The sequence below is a fragment of the Rhinoraja longicauda genome, unplaced genomic scaffold (assembly GCF_053455715.1).
Source record: "Rhinoraja longicauda isolate Sanriku21f unplaced genomic scaffold, sRhiLon1.1 Scf000143, whole genome shotgun sequence".
Taxonomy (NCBI): Eukaryota; Metazoa; Chordata; class Chondrichthyes; order Rajiformes; family Arhynchobatidae; genus Rhinoraja; species Rhinoraja longicauda.
Genome location: NW_027601361.1, coordinates 51271 through 70975, shown reverse-complemented (window position 1 = coordinate 70975; position 19705 = coordinate 51271). Strand labels below are relative to the sequence as shown.

The window sequence follows — 19705 nt, the reverse complement described above, 5'->3', positions numbered from 1 at the left end:
GTGTCACTCTGGCTATGCTGGAGAAAGTATGGAGGTGATTCACTAGGATGTTGTCCAGATTAGAGGACTTTAGTTATGGGATGGCTGATTGAATATGCTGGGGTTGTTTTCCCTAGACTGAAGGAGGTTGAGGGGTGACCTAATAAAAATGCATAAGATTATAAGATGCATAGGTAGGGTACATAGTTTAAATCTTGTCCCGATGATCGGTGTATCAAAAACAAGAGGGCGTAGTTTTAGGGTGAAAGGAAGAAGTTTTAATGAGGATCCAAAGTGCAAATCTTTACACAGTATGGCTGATTTCTGGAGCTCGCTGTCAGTAGAGGTGGTGGAGTCAGATACGATTAGTGGGGGGGGGGGGGGGGGGGGTGACAAAATATCTCTGGCTAACAGGACTATTAAATCCAGGGCAATTTAAAATAATTTTATTAAGGATGTAAGAAAAGCTACGGAAATAGCTCTTAGGGCTAACGGAATCAAGGGATATGGGGAAAATGCTGGAACGGGGTACTGATTTTGGATGAACAGTCATATTGAATGGCGGTGCTGGCTCGAAGGGCTGAATGGCCTACTCCTCCTGCACCTATTTTCAATGTTTCTATGATAGAATAGGGCCCATGAGGGATAATAGTGGATCTTGCTATCCACTTTGCTGCTGTAACACTGTAAATGTCCCCGGTGTGGGACGAATAAAGGAATATATTATTATTATCAACAATGGCAATCGGTGGTGAATGCCAAGGTGAGGTCCCTTTTTTTGTGTGTTCTGTGACTGCTGGAAAATGTAATTTCGTTCGGTATCTCGGTATCGAATGACAATAAAGCTCTGTATTCTGTATTCTTTCATCAGTGTTCACAAGGAAAATGGACTTTGGTTGGAGGATTCAGCAAAGGGGAGGGTAGAATTCCATCTCAAGCCTCTCAAAATAAAGAGGCGGTCCTGATGCCTTAACACAATGTACCCGATTAATACAACGGGTCAGGCAGCATCCGTTAAGGGAATGGAAAGACGATGTTTCATGTCTGGACCCTTCTTTTGACTGGTCAGACTGATGAACGCTCTGCCAGGGCTGGTGGTGGAGGCAAATTTGATAGTGGCATTTAAGAGGCTTTTAGATAGGCACATGTAGGGAATGCAGGGTTATAGAAATGGTGCTGAAATGTAATAGAAATTATACATTTAAGAGAGCCAACCCATTAGCCTTAAGTCCCATTCCCCTCTATCTGGGATATTCTTCTATTTATCCAATTTCCTTTAGAAGTAACTGTTGAATCTATTTTTCCACCTTGTTCAGCAATCTAGATAAAACAGCTTGCATAATGTTTAAAGCTTTGAGGAATTGAAATAAACCTTTTCTCTAAGGTCTAATGGGAATTATCCTTTTCTCTGAGGTCAAATGGGAATTTAGCAATTGTGCATTTCACTGTGTGTTTTAGCATCTGGACTGACTTTGGGCTTGTGAGCTGGGCCTTGAGGCTGGGGCAGTCACTGAATCGGGATGGAGATCTGTTTGAGTGGGAGGGGTGGGGGCAGAGGTGAAGGATGAAAGGTTGATCATGGTGCTGACCTTAAAGGGATTGCAGTCCACATGTGTGCCAGCAGCCCAACCATGGCCATTCCTTAGACTGTATAGAGTCATAGAATGATACAGTGTGAAAACAGCCCTTCGGCCCAACTTGCCTGCACCTTCGGCCAACGTGACCCAGCTAAAATAGTCCGACCTGCCTGCGTTTGGTCCATATCCCTCCAAACCTGTCCGATCTCTGTACCTGTCTAACTGTTTCTTAAACGTTGGGATAGTCCCAGTCTCAATTACCTCCTCTGGCATCTTGTTCCATACACCCACCACACCTTTGTGTGAAAAAGTTACCCCTCAGTTGCCCCACTTTTTTCCCCTTCACCTTAAACCTATGTCCTCGGGTCCTCGTTTCACCTACGGTGGGCAAGAGACTCTGTGCATCTACCCGATCTATTCCTCTCATGATTTGATACACCTCTATAAGATTACCCCTCATCTTCCTGTGCTCCAAGGAATAGAGTCCCAGCTTACTCAACCTCTCCTTATAGCTCCAGTCCTGGCAACATCCTCGTAAATCTTCTCTGAACCCTGTGTGTTGTAACTTGCCCACCAGTTTTCGAAAGCATCCTTGTGTGAAGAATGATGCAATTTGATGTGTGCAGATCATGTTGGAACTTGGCATAGGGTGGCCAAGTCACATCTCACTCCATGATGAATATTTTTCCATTTGCATTGGCAGAGCTCTCTCGAAAATCGCGTTGCACAATAGAATTTACCTGCCTTGCAGTTGTACCTCAATCACTCTCGACTGTTATTTCATTTGTAGTACTTAAACCTAATCAGATGATAAAGAAGCATAAATTGTATAATAACTGACAACCACTTTACTCTAACTTGACTCCAAAAAAAAAAGATCATTTGTAAATACGTTTACAGTAGATAGTTGAGAAAATATCTGTCAGAATTAAATTAGCACAGCTGCGGCAACTGTTAATTATGTTCTTGGCTCAGATTTCTGATACAGGACTCAAATCACATCTTTTGGTTTCATTAAAATTTTGGTACGAATATCTTGTTTAATGGATTGAATGCATATTAAGTATCCCGTGATCATTGCTGGATCGGGTGCTAGTGTATTTGGGAACAGCGCTCAACTAACAAAATCTATTTGTACAGAAAAGGACACGAAGTTCTGGAGCAAGTCAGCGGGTCAGGCAGCATGAAGAAGAGTCCCGATCCAATACGTCACTTTTCCATGTTCTCCAGAGATGTGGCCTGACCTGCTGAGTCACTCCAGCACTTTGTGTCCTTTTTAATATTCCACAATCGTTCATTTGAATGACTAAGAATCGAAAGTGTCAAATGGATCTATTGTTCAGTAGTTCAAAAGTTGGTGTTTTATCATTCATTGCCAATAGGAGAAAATTGGTAGTGATTTATAAATTCTCGTCCAATATGGCAAAGTTCCATCGCTGGTAGAGTAGCTGCCTCTTATCGAAACGTATAAGATTATTAACGGGTTGGGCACGTTAGAGGCAGGAAACATGTTCCCAATGTTGGGGGAGTCCAGAACCAGGGGCCACAGTTTAAGAATAAGGGGTAGGCCATTTAGAATGGAGATGAGGAAAAACTTTTTCAGTCAGAGAGTTGTGAATCTGTGGAATTCTCTGCCTCAGAAGGCAGTGGAGGCCAATTCTCTGAATGCATTCAAGAGAGAGTTAGAGAGAGCTCTTAAGGATAGCGGAGTCAGGGGGTATGGGGAGAAGGCAGGAACGGGGTACTGATTGAGAATGATCAGCCATGATCACATTGAATGGCGGTGCTGGCTCGAAGGGCCGAATGGCCTACTCCTGCACCTATTGTCCATTGTCTATTGTCTGGCCCGTTGAGTTTCTCCAGCACTTTGTGTTTTGCTCAGGCTTCCATTTTTTACATTCATGCACACGGATAATTCACATGGTTAGCACATGCATTGCTGCGCACACACGCACACGCACACATGCAAAGGCATAGAAATTGTCGGCAGAAGGCGAAAGTGACGGGATAACTGCAATATGTCTTATGGCTGCTCAAACTTCTACGACAACCGACCACTCTTTGCTCAGACCCACTTTAATTATTCATGGACCGCAAACAAGAATTGGTTTTCTGTCTTCTAACCTCTTACAGTCTCTGTACGGTGTGGGCCAATAAAATGAAACAAACAGATGGATGGAGGCACGCGCGATATGCGAGTGGATGAGTGGGGATTCTGGCAGTGGTTGGAGCCTCTCGGTCCCGGCACTTCATTAACCAGTTGCTCTGCAACTGAATACTGGCAACTTCACCGGCAGGAGAGATTTTGCAAAGATCAAATTACCTCTTTTTAATCAAGATATTTTGCTGGCTGAAGCTTTTCAGTCATAAATTTCCATGGAATTAGCACAGATTTACTGCCAGCCTACCTTACAATGTTTACAGATTTCGTTGCTAATTGGTTTCTACATCCTGTCCCAGGTGACGGCACATTCTGCTGGAATACACCCAACCAAAGGGAACTGGCTTGCATTTACATAAAGCAACGCGTTGGAAGTGTGGCAGCTCTCGTAAGGAAAAAAAACAGCGCAGGGCCAATTTGGATGTAGCAACTTGGAACCCTTTGGCGAGCCTAAAACCATTCATCTCCACACTGCGAAGAAGGACACTACAATTGTGGCCTCTGGTTCAGGGCTCATTCCAAACTCTCCAAGGTCCCAACAACTTTCATAAATTATCAGAAACTCTGGATCAAGTCTACAGTTTGGTTTCGTTTAGAGATACAGCATGGAAACAGGCCCTTTGGCGACCATCGATCACCCATTCACACGAGTCCTATGTTGCTCCATCTTCTCGTCAACTCCCAATACACTGCAAGTAATTTTACAGATGGCCAACTATCCCACAAACCCGCACGTCTTTGGGATGTGGGGGGAGGCCGGAACATCCGGAGGAAACCGACGCTGTCACAGGAAGAAAGTACAAATTCCCCACAGACAGCACCCAGGGTCAGAATTGAATTCAGGACTCTGGTGCTGTGAGACAATAAACAATAGGTGCAGGAGTAGGCTTACCCCTTATTCTTAAACGGTGGCCCCTGGTTCTGGAATCCCCCAACATTGGGAACATATTTCCTGCCTCTAACGTGTCCAACCCCTTAATAATCTTATATGTTTCGATAAGATCTCCTCTCATCCTTCTAAATTCCAGTGTATACAAGCCTAGTCGCTCCAGTCTTTCAACAGGTCAGGGTGCACCTTTGGATGGATTGGACTGATGGTGTTTCTAGTTAGGAACCTTCTTCAGTTCCTTCCTGCCTCATTGCCCGAGTTCCTCCAGCACTTTGTACTTTGCTCATGATTCCGGCACCTGCGGTTTCATATGTCTCAAAATAGAAGCAGGAATCATCCAATTGGCTCCTCTCATCTGCTGCCCCCTCCAACTCCTCACTAAGGTCATGGCTGATCTTTTACCTCAATACTATATTCCTGCACTAACCCCATATCCTATGACTCTCTTATCATCTAAAAAACCTTGATCTCTGCCTTGTATGTGGCCAGTGGCTGGACCTCAAGAGGCTCGGCAGCAGTGAATTCAAAAGATTCTCCACCCTCTGAGTGAAGGGACGTCTGACAATGGGATCGATTCTGACCACGGGTGCTGCCTGTGTGGAGTTTGCATGTTCTCCCTGTGACCGGCTGGATTTCATCACCTAGGGCACCCCAGAGGGTACTCACCATTCTGACTTCATAAGATCATAAGACTCGGCTTGAGGGGGGATCTTATAGAAACTTACAAAATTCTTAAGGGGTTGGACAGGCTAGATGCAGGAAGATTGTTCCCGATGTTGGGGAAGTCCAGGACAAGGGGTCACAGTTTAAGGATAAGGGGGAAGTCTTTTAGGACCGAGATGAGAAAGTTTTTTTTCACACAGAGAGTGGTGAATCTGTGGAATTCTCTGCCACAGAGGGTAGTTGAGGCCAGTTCATTGGCTATATTTAAGAGGTAGTTAGATGTGGCCCTTGTGGCTAAAGGGATCAGGGGGTATGGAGAGAAGGCAGGTACGGGATACTGAGTTGGATGATCAGCCATGATCATATTAAATGGCGGTGCAGGCTCGAAGGGCCGAATGGCCTACTCCTGCACCCATTTTCTATGTTTCTATAAAATTATAAAATCATAAGTCATAAGATCATACTGTGGCACGATGGCGCAGCGGTAGAGTTGCTGCCTTACAGCGAATGCAGCGCCGGAGACTCAGGTTCGATCCTGACTACGGGCGCCGTCTGTATGGAGTTTGTACGTTCTCCCCGTGACCTGCGTGGGTTTTCTCCGAGATCTTCGGTTTCCTCCCTCAGTCCAAAGACGTACAGGTATGTAGGATAATTGGCTGGGCAAAAAAATGTAAACAATTGTCCCTAGTGTGTGTAGGATAGTGTTAGTGTGCGGGGATCGCTGGGCGGCACGGACCCGGTGGGCCGAAGGGCCTGTTTCCACGCTGTATCTCTAAATCTAAAATCTAAATCATGAGGCAGAAGTAGAATTAGGCCATTCGGCCCATCAAAGCCTTCCCCGCCATTCTATCAGGGCTGATCTATCTTTCCCTCCTGAACCCATTCTCCTGCCTTCTCCCCATAACCTCTGAAACCCGTACTAATCAATGGAAATGTATATCCAATATCTATGCTGGGTTTAAATCCTGGAACTCCCTTCCTAGCTGCAGTGTCTTCACTAGTGGGACTTCAGTGAATGGTTATCAAAGGTGAATGAATGAGACTTTACTGTCACATGTACCGAGGGTACCCAGGTACGGCAAGATGTTTGGTTTTGCATGCGACCTAGGCAGTGCACAAGTGTCGTCACGTGAATGGCGCCGACAAAGTTGCAAAGTACCCAACAGTCCTGTCTACTGCCTGCCGCCGCACATGGCGCCTCCCCTCCCCTCCCCTCCCCTCCCCTCCCCTCCTCCCCTCCTCTCCTCTCCCTTTCCCCGCCAGATTCCCCCTTCGTTCTCGGCGCCCCGCCCCATCCCCACCCCCCACCCGACTCAGCACCAACATCACAAGAACAATTAGGGACTGCCAATAAATACTGGCTTTGCCAGGAGCATCTGCACCTTGAAAGTGAATAATTAAATAAAATCTTTGCTCAAGATTCCAGCATCTGCAGTGTAAGGTGTTTTACGTGTAAGGTGTTTTACTATGGATACAGTGCCTGTGGCTGGAGCAGTTGCCATAGCGACATTGTGATCTGTCATTGAGTTCGATTGGTATTAGTTCTAATAATTAAAAAAAATATGGACAAAAAGAGGCTAATAGTAGCCAGTGGGGGCTAATCTTAATTTGACTGTGGACGTTTATTTTGTTAAATTATTTATGATCAAATAATTTTCTAGGAATATTTGCACATTATTGCTGTTGATTGAGCTTCATGACGTAGAAAGATTCCTATGCCTGCAACATTATTTGGCAAAAATGCTGCTTGCCTAGCTCTCATCTTCCAAGTGGCCTTTCCACAGGGTATTTACAGGCCTCACTTTCCATCTGGACCTTCACTCTGCCCTCCCTCCCTCACAACCTCGCCTCCCCCTGTTCTTGGCACAATCGCAGGTGCTGCCTCGCCAGTAGGATGGTAGTGGGAGACTGTAGTGCGACTGGCGATTTTAAAAACGTGCACCGCCTTCAAAATGGTTCCCAGCTTCCTGACCCTGCACGTTCCTGGGAATGTTTTGTTGCCCATTTTGGGTTCAAACCATTTGGGAGGAAGGAGGAGTGGCTGAGTGATGGGATCATTTACTGAGCTGAGATCTGTGTTTACAAAAAGCCCTACTAACTATCTGCTGCATACATCAAACCCACAGCACACCAATTCATCTACTTCCTGAGAAGGCTTAGGAAGTCCGGCATGTCCCCTACAACTCTCACCAACTTCTACAGATGCACTGTAGAAAGCATTTTATCACAGCTTGGTTTGGGAACAGCTCCATCCAAGACCGCAACAAAAATTGCAGTGAATTGTGGATGCAGCCCAGACCATCACACAAGCAAACCTCTCTTCTATTGACTCCATTTATACCTCAAGCTGCCCCCCCCCGGCAAGGCCTGCAGCATAATCAAGGGTGAGTCGCACGCTGGCCACTCCCTCTTCTCCCCTCTCTCATCAGGCAAGAGGTAGAGAAATGTGAAAACGCACATTCAGATTCAGGGACAGTTTCTTTCCAGCTATTATCAGGCAACTGAATCATCCCGCCAACAACTAGAGAGCAGTCCTGAACTACTATCTACCTCTTTAGTGACCCTCGGACTATTCTTGATCAGACTTCGCTGGCTTCACTTTGCACTAAACGTTATTCCCTTATCATGTATTTACACACTGTAAATGGCTGGATTGTAATCATGTATTGTCTTTCTGCTGACTGGATAGCTTGCAACAAATGCTTTTCTCTGTACCTTGGTGCACGTGACAATAAACTAAACTGAACATTGAGTAAACTTGCTAAACTGGTTCTGCTTGCTGTAGGTGGATGGCATCTGAACCTTGATTATCCCCACATTATCATTCACACCTAGGTCTGTGTTACCATGGTGTCATTTCAAGGCTTCCCATAGGCCTTCTCCGATCACAGGGAGGTACCATCCTGACACAGAGCCAAGCTACACACCGTATGCTGACGAGCTCCAGCTCTGCTTCCCCACCACTCCTCTTAACCGCTCTGCCGACTCTTGTGTCGTCACACTACTCGTCTGATATTTAGTGGAGGATACCTTCTATTTGGCGGCACGGTGGCGCAGTGGTAGAGTTGCTGCCTTACAGCGAATGCAGCGCCGGAGACTCAGGTTCGATCCTGACTACGGGCGCCGTCTGTACGGAGTTTGTACGTTCTCCCCGTGACCTGCGTGGGTTTTCTCCGAGATCTTCGGTTTCCTCCCACACACCAAAGACGTACAGGTATGTAGGTTAATTGACTGGGTTAAATGTGTAAAAAAAAAATTGTCCCTAGTGTGTGGGGATAGTGTTAATGTGCGGGGATCGCTGGGCGGCGCGGACCCGGTGGGCCGAAGGGCCTGTTTCCGTGCTGTATCTCTAAATCTAAATCTAAATTAAGAAGTCTGCAGCCATTGCCTTGATCAAGAAACAAAGTGCTGGAGGAACTCAGCGGCAATGGCAGCATCTGTGGCGGGGATAGACAGACGTCCTTTCGGGTCAGGACTCCCCTTCAGACTGATGGAGTAAGGGGAAGAAAGCTGGCAAAGGGATGTGCTGCTGGGGCAAAGCCTGGCAAGTGATAGGTGGACATAGGTGAGGTGGGTTGATCGGCAAATGGGTGCAGTAAGCTTCTCTCTACATTTGTTCGTCAGGCCTACCCTGGCCAGCTGGTTTGCATTCACATGTTCATCAGTTATAGGAGTAGAATTAGGCCATTCGGCCCATTGAGTCCACTCCATTATTCAATCATGGTTGATCTCTGCCTCCTAATCCCATTTTCCTTCCTTCTCCCCATTACCCTTGGCACCTGCTCTCGTCAAGAATTTGACTATATCTGCCTTAAAAATATCCACTGACTTGGCCGCCACAGCCCTCTGTGGCAATGAGTTCCACAGATTAACTACCCTGCATTGGGTCCCAGCCCACCAAGACCTGCAATTCAAACTTAAGGCCTTCAAGCATGCACCCCTCCCCCCTTCCATCCTTATTCCTTTAATCTCCTTCCATGTAAACACCCACCACGTTTCTTCATTAACATATTCAATTCCTGTCTCCTATTACCTCACCAAAAATAGTTATATCCAACGTTTTTTTTCCCTTTCCTGAATTTTTCTTTGTCTCTTAAGATCGTCCTGATGATGTTTGTTACATTATTTGTGGGACCAAGGAACTAAGGCGACAAACTCAATGGAAATAATCTGGACTCGAGAGCTTCATTTTCAATCCCAAGATATGTTTGAGTGCACGGACAGGCCATTCACCGGGTGAGACCATGCTGGTTTATGGTCCAAATGTGCTTCTTACTGCTCTCATTATCACATTTTCCCAGCACATTTTTTCATGCCTTTCTCTCTTACAAACTTGCCCTGCTCATTACGTCCAGCCTGTTCACTTCAACCACTCCAGTGGGAGGGAATTCCACATTCTCTTCACAGGATATAGACAGTCTTTCCTGAAATCTCTATTGTATTTATTCGTATCAGGCATTTATTGATGACTCTTGGTCTTCAACTCCCCCACAAGTGGAAACAACTTCACACCTACTCTCCCAAGCTTCCTCTATGAGATCATCCCTTGTCCTTAACTATTCCAGAGAAAGGTGACTCAGCCTTTTTTGGCTCTTCTGTGTGTGGGTGTGTGTGTGTGTGAGAGAGAGAAAAAGTGTGTGTGTGTGAAACTGTGTGTGTAGTGAAATGAGAGCTGTATTGTTGGGTTCTTCACCGCACCTGGAGTACTGTGTGCAGTTTTGGTCTCCAAATATGAGGAAGGAAATTCTTGCTAATGAGGGCGTGCAGTGTAGGTTTACTAGGTTAATTCCCGGAATGGCGAGACTATCATATGTTGAAAGACTGGAGCGACTAGGCTTGTATACACTGGAATTTAGAAGGATGAGAGGGGATCTTATCGAAACGCATAAGATTATTAAGGGGTTGGACACGTTAGAGGCAAGAAACATGTTTCCAATGTTGGGGGAGTCCAGAACAAGGGGCCACAGTTTAAGAATAAGGGGTAGGCCATTTAGAACTGAGATGAGGAAAAACTTTTTCAGTCAGAGAGTTGTGAATCTGTGGAATTCTCTGCCTCAGAAGGCAGTGGAGGCCAATTCTCTGAATGCTTTCAAGAGAGAGCTAGATAGAGCTCTTAAGGATAGCGGAGTCAGGGGGTATGGGGAGAAGACAGGAACGGGGTACTGATTGAGAATGATCAGCCATGATCACATTGAATGGCGGTGCTGGCTCGAAGGGCCGAATGGCCTCCTCCTGCACCTATTGTCTATTGTTTACCCTGTACCACACCGAATCTCATTGTCTAAAACCCAGACCCATTCCATGGTGAAGCTGAGACCTCATTGATGCTCATCGGCAAGTTAAACCCTGCACAGACTTGGTCAGGTGCCTGGATGGTGCATCCCTGACCTTCAATGTCTTTTTATTTCTTGCAGCCCCGTTGAAACGCAAAAACTTCCCTTTTGAACTTTTTGCTTAGTATTTTTGATTTTAATTGCTTGTCTTTTGTTAATCACGCTTATTATATTTTAAATGTACTGCTTAAGCAAACTTGAAGTAAGACCAGGGTACAAGGGGTAGTACACCTGAATGTTAAACAACAGCACTGGAATATATCAGCCTGAACGTTTGTGGTGGAGGCAAGTTTCCTCTTGCACCACACCGCACACGAGGGCTTCGGATCGCCGGCTGCGGGAGCTTTGATTGCCCCGACTGAGGGTGGTTCGACAGCCCCGACCGCGGGAGAATAAAGAGGGAGAAGATTGGACTTTATTACCTTCCATCACAGTGTGGAATGCGGGGAGCCGCTGTGGTGGATGTTTATGTTAAATTTTATTTGATGTGGCTGTGTGTCTTGTTGCTTTTCACTTAGTGTGGCTGTATGGTAACTCAAATTTCACTGTACCGTAATTGGTACATGACACAATAAACTGACATTGAAACCTTGAATTTTACACTTGGCTAACAAGCAAAGGAACAGACTGCTGGATGATCTCAGCTGGTCAGGGAGTATCTGGAGATATATGGACTAGTGATATTTCGGGTTGTGTGTCTTCTTCAGACTGACCTGAAACATTATCAGTCTATTTCCCACCATAGATGCTATCTGACCGGCTTAGTCTCTCTACTGGTCTGTTTTATTGGTTCAAGATTTCAGCTTCTGCAGTCCCTTGGGTCTGCAAACAAAGCCTTGTGATGTAATGGACACCTTAAGATGCATTCTACGCCAAGGTTAGCAGATTGAAGGGGAGCCACAGTCATATCGAGCTTGGTTAGCTTCCGTTAATATATTGTAGCTTATTTTGAACAAAGTGTGTACGAAAATAACTGCAGATGCTGGTACAAATCGAAGGTATCTCAAAATGCTGGAGTAACTCAGCGGGTCAGGCAGCATCTCTGGAGAGAAGGAATGGATGATGAAACGTCACCCATTCCTTCTCTCCAGAGATGCTGCCTGACCCGCTGAGTTACTCCAGCATTTTGTGATACCTTATTTTGAACAAACATGCTTTGGGCAACAGTCGCTTGCCTGATTCTCATTTACATGTTGTGATCGTTGCCCTTATGCTAATCAAGGCTCCTAACATTCTTGGCGAGGTAGGACCTTTGAGCAAGTCTCTGCACAAACGCGCGCAGAAGTGAGGCAATCTATCCCATTGCTGAATTACTCTGCTTTATGTCTGTTTAATGTCCAAGAAATAAAAACAGCTGAAGACCCTGTTTTTAGCTGTTCCTGCTCAAAGTCGTATTTTAAGACAGGGGATGGTTCCAAAATTTCTCTTTAATCTTTAGTGAAATGAAAACTCACGAAAGTAAAATCAAAAGTTTGGATGAGAGGCTCTCGGATCCTGGCGGCATTCTGGTTAAACTGTCATATGATAGGTTGCAAATTGCATCTGATAGTTTGCAAATCTTGACATATTCATTTAAAAAGCTTATTAATGTGCACGAAAGATGGATCTACATTGATAAGTTCTTACAACATTTTTTCAAAGAAACTCATTTTAAAATGCAAATTCATTTTGAGGTGATTCCTCTCCCTTTGTGCATTTCCCTGTGTTTTCCTTCCTTTTTCTTCAATATCCCACCTTCAGAACTGTAAAACTGAAAGATAAGTCAATCATTTCAAAGGTTAAACCTTCATGTTTTTTACTTGAAAACCTTAATGTTGTTCAAATGTAGAAAGGAAATAATCAGCTGCATTCCTTGACAGTAGTTCAAACTCGCACAGGGATAATTAAGATAATTTTCGTGCCTGCTGGAGAAATCCATTACCAGCCTAACAGCAGACTAGGCCATGGGCTCATGATGAGGGGGACGTTCCATAGTGTGTGTGTGTGGGACTGTGAACGAGTTCAAGCACATTAAATCGTACGGCGGAAAACCTGTTCCAAGTTGTGGAGGTCTGTGCGGCAACTTGCTCTGAGACTTCACTCAGCATCAGGCCCCTGAGGTGGGTGACTGCCCAATAGACAATAGACAATAGGTGCAGGAGTAGGCCATTTGGCCCTTCGAGCCAGCACCGCCATTCAATGTGATCATGGCTGATCATTCTCAATCAGTACCCCGTTCCTGCCTTCTCCCCATACCCCCTGACTCCGCTATCCTTAAGAGCTCTGTCTAGCTCTCTCTTGAATGCATTCAGAGAATTGGCCTCCACTGCCTTCTGAGGCAGAGAATTCCACAGATTCACAACTCTCTGACTGAAAAAGTTTTTCCTCATCTCAGTTCTAAATGGCCTACCCCTTATTCTTAAACTGTGGCCCCTTGTTCTGGACTCCCCCAACATTGGGAACATGTTTCCTGCCTCTAACGTGTCTAACCCCTTAATAATCTTATACGTTTCGATAAGATCTCCTCTCATCCTTCTAAATTCCAGTGTATACAAGCCTAGTCGCTCCAGTCTTTCAACATATGCCAGTCCCGCCATTCCGGGACTTGCCATGCGTGCCACCCGGGGCCATTGGTCCAAATCTATCCACACCAGATCCATATGGCTGGTTCTGTTGCCCAAGGTGGGGTGAAAGGTAAGGACCAAGGGAACTCTACCTCTATTTCTGTCTGCGGGGAGGTGGGAAGAGAGTGGAAGTATGGACAAAAGTATTGAGAAATGGATGAGAAATGGCTCCATCAACCACAGTGAAGGGGAAGCAGTCTTTGCTGATAGAGGGGTGGCACAGTGGCGCAGCGGTAGAACCTGCTGCCTTACAGCGCCAGAGACCCAGCTTCGATCCTGACCACGGGTGCTGTCTGTGTGGAGTTTCCGCGTCCTCCCTGCGACCACACAGGTTTTCTCTGAGTGGTTTCCCTCCCACGCCTCAAAGATCTTGCTGGTTTGTAGGTTAATTGGCTTCTGCAAATTGTCCCCAGTGTGTAGGATAGAACTAGTGTACAGGTGATCGTTGGTCGGCACTGACTTGGTGGGTTGAAGGGCCTGTTTCTTTTGTTTAAACTAATAGTAATGGGATCGTGGAGCAATGTAATCAGGTACTGTAGCTGGGCCATAGAATTACAGAGTCGTCCAGTCTGGAAACTAACCCTTTAGGCCCCAACTTCCCATCAACTTCCCACAAATTACACCACTTACCCACCACCAGGGACAATTTACAGCGGCCAATTTACAGCTTTCAGCTTGCAAGTCCTTGTGATGTGGGAGGAAACTGGAGCACCTTCGTTTAGTTTAGAGATACAGCCCTGAAACAGGCCCCTTGGCCCACCGTGTCGACGTCGACCAGCGATCCCCGCACATTAACACTATCCTACACTCACTATGGACAATTTACAATTATACCGAGCCAATTAACCTACAAGCCTGTGCATCTTTTGGAGCGTGGGATGAATCAGGAGATCCCGGAGAAAATGCACGCAGGTCACAGGGTGAACGTACAAACTCCGTACAGACAGCACCCGTAGTCAGGATCGAACCCGGGGCTCTGGCGCTGCGAGGCAGCAACTCTACCACTGCCTCACCTGGGGGATATCCACACAGTCTCAAGGAAAACGAGCAAACTCCACACAGACGGCACCCGAGGTCAGGATCGAATCCACGCTTCTGGAGCTGTGAGGCGGCGGCTCTAAGATCAAGCAACACCCACAGGCAGTACTGGCGCACTCCCAGCTGCACCCCCTGTCAAAGCTGTCTAGGGTTTTTTCTCAGTGCTGCTGCTGAGTGTGCTGGAGAGCCGACTGGTGAAGTGGTTGGGCTGGAAATTCTTTTGCATCGCACAACAATGTGTGGAATTCACTCTCGCGCCAAACACGTCTTTTCAGTCCGTGCACTTTGAAGAATGAGGCACAAAGTCTGCTGGCAAACACGATGTTTCAGGTAGAGGGGCTGAGTACACCTGGATGTATGAGAAAAGTGTCTCGATCCGAAACGTCACCTATTTCCCCCAGAGATGCTACCTGACCCGCTGAGTTACTCCAACTTTTCGTGTCTATCTTTCGCATAAACCAGTAATCAGCAGTTCATTTTTATTACCCATGTCAGATTCCTAGTTATAGACCATAGCTCCGCCTTCAACACCCTAATCCCGACCAAACCGATCTCCAGATCCCTGGAGTTAGGAGTCGGGACCCCCTCCCAATGTGAACAATTGCCCAATGAAATGTCCGTGTAAGTACGATGCTCCTCTTGATGGAGATAATGTAAGCTGATTGCCTCTTCTGATGAAGAATGTATGATGCCCTCTGTCTACGTTTTTCATGGCAAATGCAATCTGACGACCATTCCCTCTGGAAGCAAGAGACACAGTTTTAAAATTGGAACTGGGCAATTAAGGACCTAAAATATGGATGACATCTTCACAGAAAGCATCCTGGTGATCTGGAACCATATCTCCAGCGGCCCTTGGTGCCCAGAATCACTGCAACTTCAAGTTAAGTCAAGTCACATGGACAATAAAGTGGAGTTGTTATTCACAAAATGCTGGAGTAACTCAGCAAGTCAGGCAGCATCTCAGGAGAGAAGGAATGGGTGACGTTTCGGGTCGAGACCCTTCTTCAGTATTTTGTGAATAAATACCTTCGATTTGTACCAGCATCTGCAGTTATTTTCTTACATAAAGTGGAGTAGAGTCTGAGAGCAGTTCCCAAAAATGCAGAAGCTGGAATCCTGAGCTAAAAACAAAGTTGCTGGAAGAGCTCAACAGGCCAGATGTCTTCTCAGGAGAGAAATGGATGGATGTTTAGGAGAATCGAAGGAACTGCAGATGCAGGTTTACAAAAAAAGAGACAAAGTGCTGGACGTACCCCAGTGGGTCAGGTAGCTTCTCTGGAGAATGTGGACGGGTGACGTTTCGGGTCGGGACACCTCTTGATTAGGACCAGGACCCTTTTTTTAGACTGATATATACAGCGCAGTGAGGTACAAGTACGATGGAAATCTTGCAAGAAAATTCAGACTTTCATGTCAGAGAAGGTTAGTTGCCTTTTGCAGAGTAGAGTCAGGAGATTTGGAGTTAAGATACAGTTCAGTCAGGACCTGAACTGAATGTCACAACTATCTCGGGGACCATGCATGCCTCTAGCTCCCCATCACAAGTGGGCATGAGGCACCTGGGACGTTGTCTCCTCCTCGGGTAGGTGTGGCACGGGAAGGCTGAACGTGGTACTATTGACATAAATGCCACTGGCATAGCAGGAGCATTGGAAGCTTTTGGATTGTGTCAACAAGACACAGCAGGAGCTGGACTAAGAGAGAGTTAGATTTAGCTCTTAGGGCTAAAGGAATCAAGGGATATGGGGAAAAAGCAGGAACGGGGTACTGATTTTAGACGATCAGCCATGGTCATATTGAATGGCGGTGCTGGCTCGAAGCGCCGAATGGCCAACTCCTGCACCTATTTTTCTACGTTCTATGAAACAGAGAAGGTTCACTTGGGCATGCTCGTCATTTAAATATATCTGAAATGACATTGTTACTGAGCTTCATTTCTCTTGGGGCTGATCAATGAAGGACAGCGAGGGGCTGTTTGTTTGCGAGGAGCTGAAGACTGATTAGTGTCTTCACGAGCTAACAGATCTTGTGTGTTTAATTATTCTACCAGCTGGAGAATAAGCCCGGTAAGATCGTAAGCTCCAAGGTCAATACTTTGCAATGTCTGGCTTTGTCTCGTCATGGCAATATCATGTTGAAGGTTTTAGAAAATACGCTGCATTTCTTGTGGCATTGACAGCGCCGTGCCTATTGAAATTGCAATGCAAAGTTACTGTCAGCGGATAACACTTAATTACTTGTAATTAGCTGGAGTCACAGTTGCTAGGTATTCGCTTCTTTGTCACAAGCACAATTTAGACAGTAACACTGGAGAATCTCTTTTTAAGATAGTCCTTTGCATTTGGATACAGGGCTTTTCCGTCTGCAAGATGCTGTTCCAATTAGCAGCGCTTCGGTTATTCAGTCCATGGATGCATTTCTCTGCCTTCTAACAACTCATTTAATCCTCAACGTGTGAGCTTCTTTCATTCCAGAAAGATTCTCAGCAAACATTTCTGTGTGTGATGACTGATTAATTATTATCATGGATTGTCTTAATTGTTCAATTTCACTCGCTCTTTGCAGCCAGTCTCCCTGTGTGGGCTAACCAGGATTCTTTATAGGTTTAACATCTTTTCGCAGCTTTTGAATTCTATTCTTCTTGGGTATTAAGCCTAATGGATTGTTGTTTTTATCATGGCGTTATTACATTTTTTCCCCCCAATGATTGGTGTTTCTGTACGGCTGGATCGCACTGCTCGTAAACTTCACGTGAACCTCTTGAATTTGCAACCGCAAGAGTGTGGTTGAATGCATGGGTATTTATTGGTGCCAGACAAAGTTAAAACACACTGAGGGAGCAGCTTCAACAATCCGAAATCGCGGCAGCACATCTGGCTGGGGGATCGCCCCTGTCTGGCCACACGTCTGCTTTGCATCAGGAGGGAGATGTAGTACGGCCGGTACAACAAGCATTGATCTGCGATGTTCCGGACTATTTTAACCCTTTGCTCACTCCACCTGATGCAACACTGGAGGTGGAGATGCCATCGGGGGTTGGAATTCTTCTTGGCATTCTAACTGGGTGCCCTGTGGGAACCTCTTCGTGGTGGTGGGTGGTGCGGGGTGGGATGGGATGGCAGCCATTTAGCTGTGACAATAGACAATAGACAATAGGTGCAGGAGGAGGCCATCCGGCCCTTCGAGCCAGCACCGCCATTCAATGTGATCATGGCTGATCATTCTCAATCAGTACCCCGTTCCTGCCTTCTCCCCATACCCCCTGACTCCGCTATCCTTAAGAGCTCTATCCAGCTCTCTCTTGAATGCATTCAGAGAATTGGCCTCCACTGCCTTCTGAGGCAGAGAATTCCACAGATTCACAACTCTCTGACTGAAAGCTTGGGTTCAAAGTAACTTTGAAAAGCTGGGCCCTGGGACTTTGGGTTTTAGTCAGCAACCTCTGTCGCTACTGATATTGGCACTTTTCCGTGCGGTAAACTGCAAGGGTCTTGGACGCGTGCAGACCCTTTGACCCAACATATTTATGTTACATTTCCGCTGAGTTACTCCGGTACTTGTACTTTACTCAAGATTCCTGCATCTGCGGTTCCATTGTGTCTCTATATCTCTTTTGTTATTCCACATCTTGATGATTTTTTCGGCATGTACAGTTAAAAGCTCTTACCTAATTTAGCTCTTCAAACCCATGGATTTCTATTTAAGATTTCAGCACTGGGTCAGGCTTAACAAATATTCTGCCGCAAATTTACAAATGTCTGCGTCTATAATCTTTAAATGTAGGACTGATTCGGCAGTGAGTTGGTCTTGAAATGGATGTCCACTCAGTTCATCTTTCATCTAAAAAAAAGTGCATTTATTTAGTATTTTTAACATTGACTTGTCACAACATCGCGTGATTCATTGAGGTGTAAATAGACAAACAATGTCTCAACCCTGACACCCCAAACAACTTCAGACCAATCTCCAACCTACCCTTTCTGTCCAAAGTTTTGGAACGTGCTGTAGCTTCCCAACTCAAATACCACCTCTCTACCAATAACCTGTATGAAACTTTCCAATCCGGATTCCGCTCCAACCACTGTACTGAAACTGCGCTCCTCAAAATCACAAACGACCTTTTCCTCTCCTCCGATGCTGGCAACCTCAACATCCTCATCCTACTTGACCTCAGCGCCGCCTTTGACACCATAAATCACTCCATTCTCCTCACCCGACTTGAAACCTCCTTTAACATCACCGGCACAGCCCTATCCTGGTTCAAATCTTACCTCTCTGACAGGCACCAGTTCATCTCCATTAACAACTGTAAATCCCCCACCGCTCCCCTCCCCCAAGGTGTCCCCCAAGGCTCAGTCCTTGGCCCCCTCCTCTTCATCCTCTACCTGTTCCCCCTTGGTCAATTAATCCGCTGTCATGGTCTCAACTTCCACTACTTCGCCGATGATATCCAGCTCCTCATCTCCACCAAGTCAATCTCCACCACCACACACTCTACACTGACAAACTGCATCACTGAAATAAAATCTTGGCTTCAATCAAATTTCCTCAAACTCAACTGCAACAAATCTGAAACCATCATCATTGGTCCAAAAACGCTCACCAAATCCACCCAAAACTTCATCCTCAATATTGATGGTCTCCCAGTATCCACCTCCCCTCACATCCGGAATCTTGGAATCATCTTTGATCAAACCCTCTCCTTCGACAAACACATCAAACACATCACAAAGACAGCCTTCTTCCACCTCAAAAACATTGCCCGTCTCCGTCCATCCCTCTCCTCCACAGCTGCAGAAACCCTCATCCACGCCTTCATCACCTCCCGTCTGGACTACTGCAACAGCCTCCTCTATGGCGCACCCTCAAAAATCATCAGTAAACTTCAATACATTCAAAACTCCGCTGCCCGTCTACTCACCCACACCCCGATCCGTGACCATATCACCCCCGTCCTTTATAAACTCCACTGGCTCCCCATCCCCCTGAGAATCCAGTACAAAATCCTCCTCATGACCTACAAAGCCCTCCATAACCTGGCTCCATCCTACCTGACTGACCTCCTCCACAGGCACACTCCCACCTGCACCCTCCGCTCTGCTGCTGCCAATCTCCTATCCCCCCCCCATCCGGACCAAACTCAGATCCTGGGGGGACAGGGCTTTCTAAATCGCTGCTCCCACCCTATGGAACTCACTACCCCAAACCGTCAGAGACTCCTCCTCACTCATCACATTCAAAACATCACTGAAGTCTCACCTGTTCAGTACTGCCTTCAACCACTGAAGGTCACCTCAGCTTCTGTCTCCTTTCTCTGTTCGTTTACTTATTTATCTATTTATTCACTTCCCTATGTTCTTTAAATCCCTGTAAAGCATCTTTGAGTGTATGAAAAGCGCTATATAAATGTAATACATTATTATTATTATTATTATTATTAATGTTAAAATGATATATCA

General features: G+C 46.0%; 1 protein-coding gene across 1 annotated transcript in view; it reads left to right on the top strand.

Annotated features, from left to right (window-relative positions):
* Positions 1 to 8386: 8386 nt before the first annotated feature.
* LOC144590118 (calcium/calmodulin-dependent protein kinase kinase 1-like) overlaps positions 8387 to 19705 on the top strand; it is a gene marked incomplete at its 3' end in the record, with an annotated part of 61530 nt that continues 50211 nt past the window's right edge. The window contains exon 1 of the mRNA XM_078394975.1: positions 8387 to 8483. The remainder of the gene's footprint in view (positions 8484 to 19705) is intronic.